The sequence below is a fragment of the Leopardus geoffroyi genome, chromosome C2 (genome assembly GCF_018350155.1).
Source record: "Leopardus geoffroyi isolate Oge1 chromosome C2, O.geoffroyi_Oge1_pat1.0, whole genome shotgun sequence".
NCBI lineage: Eukaryota > Metazoa > Chordata > Mammalia > Carnivora > Felidae > Leopardus > Leopardus geoffroyi.
The window spans coordinates 36340174-36344252 of NC_059333.1; positions in this window are offsets into that span (position 1 = coordinate 36340174).

A 4079-nucleotide genomic window follows, 5' to 3' on the forward strand; every position below is an offset into this window, starting at 1 on the left:
CATGACAATAACTGAATGTTCCAGGACTATTTAACAGTCCTTTAATACTGAATTGTAAGTAGTTCGCAAGTATCAAGTTTCTACTCAATGGGTTGGCTTCAATTTAATCTATGAAATCTGGGGGGAAAATCAGTGTCAATACACTTGACTTTATCTTTCCAGTTTTTTCCCCACAGTCCTTTATCCATCCAATTCCCTTGATATCAAGTATTTCAAAATTCTAAATTTTTCACAAATTAGGTAGAATTTTAGATTAGCAAAGGAATACTACAAATATACCATACGCTATACTGCATCTTCGGTCAAGTGCAACACTTTTTTTTTTTGAGAAAGAGGGAGAAGAGAGGGTGCAAGTGAGCAAGGGCAGAGAGAGAGAGAATCCCATGAAGGGCAGGGAAAGAGAGAGAGAGAGAGAGAGAGAGAAGCAGGGCTGGTGCTCACCTGAAGCAGGGTTCATGCTCAAGAACTTCAAGATCATGACCTGATCCAAAGTCAGATGCTTAACCCACTGTGCCACCCAGGTGCCCCAAAGCAACACTTGTTAACAAAACTAATTAAAATGTATGTAGCAAAAATATGCACACTACATGGATAAATTTTTAAATATTCTTATATCATGTAGGTCAGATTCCCCACCTAATGAGTTCAGTTCTTTAAAGAAATTAGTTATAAAAAACTTTAAATTTAAAATTTAAATATTTTGGGATAAATTTAACAGAAAAATATGTAAGACTTCTACACTGTAAATTACAAAAAAAATGCTGGTGGAAATCAACAAAGAACTAAATTAATGAAGATATTTATATTTATGGTTTGGAAGATTCAATATTGCTAAGATTGTAACTCTTCCAAAGTTTTGATATAGATAAAGCAGTTTTGATCAAAACCCTACCAAGTATTTTGAAGAAATATACAAGGGATTTTCTAAAATTTATATGGGAAACAAAGAGTTTACAGTATCAAAAAATAGAGTTCAAGACTAGATAATTTGGAAGACCTTATTTTTAGCCTAATTATTAAATTAGGATAGTCAAGAGAGTAGCATTGACATTGGAATAGCCATGTAGAAAAATGAAACTAAAAGAATTCAAATACAGATCAATATTTATTGGCCAGTTAATGCTAGAAATCGTCAATTCAATGGATTAAACTATGGTCTTTTTAACACAAAGTGCTAGAACAATTGGATAGTTGTATTTTTAAAATAATGAAACTAACATCACACAATAGAGATCAAAACAGAAGAACTGAAATTATAATATTTTCATAACAGAACAAAGGAAAATATTTGTTACCTTGTTTGAGGTAAAGATTAATAAAAGAGGGCACAAAAAGCATGGATTATAAAGAAGCAAAACTGTTGTAACAGACTTTATCAAAATTAACAACTCCATTACTCTCTAAAAGACATAAAGAAACCAATGAAAATGTAAGTACATATTGGGGGTGGGGGAATTGTTTTTATATATAAGGTGAAGTGTTTGCACACAGAATATATAGAGAACCTTAAAAAATTAGTAAAAAAATAAAAATCTTTGAAAAACGGAAAAAATTGAACTGATATTTCAATATATGGATGGACAATAAGCACATGAAAAACATTTGTCAAAATCATTAGATGTTAAAATGAGCATTTAAATCACAATGAGATACTGTTACTTTTGCACTAGAGTGGCTGAAATTAAGAAGCCTGAAATATCACATATTGGTGATTATATGATACAGCTGGAGTTCTTATACATTGCTGATGGGAATGAAAAATATACAATCACCTTGGAAAACAGGTTGGCAGTGTCTAATAAAGTAAAATGTGCATATAAATCAATAATATAACTCAGTAATCACAATCCTGTGTAATAAACCAAGAGAAATAAACTATATACAGATACTAAAAATACAAAGTTGTTCATAGCACCTTTCTTCATAATAAACAAAAACTGGAAATAACCTAATGTCCATCACTGGGTCAACAGATTGTGACCAACTGTGGCATATCTGTAGTTTGGAATACTACTCACTAATACAACAATTGATAAATTATTAACTTATGCAAGAAAACAGGTAAATATCTCAAACATTAAGGTATGCTAAAGGAATAAAAATCAAAACCATATGGCTTATATGATTTTATTTGTTTTAAATTCAAGAAAACACAAATTGATAGAGACAAAAAACATATCAGTGCTTTCCAGGTTTCAGAGTTGGGGGAGAGGACTGAATGCAAAGCAGCATACACGAGATTTTTTTGGAAAGATGTAAATGTTTATATCTTCACTGTAAAGATGGTTACAAATCTATCTCTGAACATCAAAATCCATACTCTGTATACTTAAATTGGTTGAATTGTATTGTCTGAATTATATCTCAATAAACCTGGGATAAAAATCAAATTAAGAGAAGAAATACTTACAATGAAATATTAAAAACATAAAATAGGGGCGCCTGGGTGGCGCAGTCGGTTAAGTGTCCGACTTCAGCCAGGTCACGATCTCGCGGTCCGTGAGTTCGAGCCCCGCGTCAGGCTCTGGGCTGATGGCTCAGAGCCTGGAGCGGGTTTCCGATTCTGTGTCTCCCTCTCTCTCTGCCCCTCCCCCGTTCATGCTCTGTCTCTCTCTGTCCCAAAAATAAATAAACGTTGAAAAAAAATTAAAAAAAAAAAAAAACATAAAATAAATGTCCATTCTAGGGTATAAACAATGTTTGAATGTCTATCTCAGAAGATTGTTCAGTTAGCTCAATATCCAAGGAAGAATGTCTTATTAAAATAATCTTACTCAAATCAAATATGGAATATATTCTTTCTATGGCGAATCAAGTAATTTCAGACCATGGCATCACAAGCCTAAAATTTAGATTTATTTCCTGAGCTCTTTGCATGCTATCAGTCAAACAACAAGTTCACTAAATTTGGTCGAGATTTACTTTGGCTACTGAATGCCTAACCTAGATTTCTTCTCCCAAGTGTGCTGATCCCTATGGCAATAAATGAATAAAGCATATTGCATGATTCGAACACCTCTAATTTAAAGCAACTTAATCAACCATTTTCATTGAGAGATTCTGAACTACAATTACAGCACTAATGTCTAGCTGTCGGTTCTTTTCAGGCCTGGTACCAGAGAATAATTGCATCCCATGTATTTTCTTGTGGAAACGGCTTCATGCCCAGAGGTTATATTTTTTTTTTCATTTAATCATTTCTTCTGTATACGTGCTAGTCACATAGAGAGCTTTTTTACCTATGATATTCAAATGTGACCCACCCCATCTGAATATCATAGAGGTAAATGCAATTAATTAACTAATTAATAAGGATCTGGCAATGCCAAAAGTACATTTAATAGTCAGAAGGTTACAGATTCTTTGCAATGTCCCTTAATATTTGTAGGATGCTCTAATTTTTAATGTTTATTGTATGCTGAGAAAATTTTATTTCTGAAATTTTAAGAGACAGTATTTTGACAATTATCTTTTCACTTTACGCTTTAAAGACTTTTTATTTTAGTGCTCAGAATAGTTTCTTTTAAAAAAAAAATAATGCTTATTTTTCAGAGGGAGAAAGAGTGTGAGCAGAGGAGGGGAAGAGAGAGAGAGGGAGACACAGAATCTGACGCTGGCTCCAGGCTCTGCACTCTCAGCACAGAGCCCCACTCGGGGCTTGAACTCACGAACTGAGAGATCATGACCTGAGCTGATGTCAGATGCTTAACCGACTGAGCCACTCAGGCACGCCCAGAAAAACTTCTTAATAATTGACTAAAACACTTATTATACTTTTTAAAATAATATTGCCACCAAAGGACTTTACTAGCTACAAAAAACATCCATGGGCCTTTTACAGAAAATTCAAAACAATGGCATAAAACTATAGATATCATAAAATTTGATTGTGTATTTATATATTCCAAATATATTTCAATGTGAGTTCATGATCTAAAATATATAATCATTCATCTAATATTTTGAGCTTTAATATTTATGACTGATCCCTTATAAGGTCATTAACCTAATTATATTAAATATAATCTAATGTTATCCCACTTATCCTCTAGTGCAAAGTTGCATATTCCTCTCCTAGC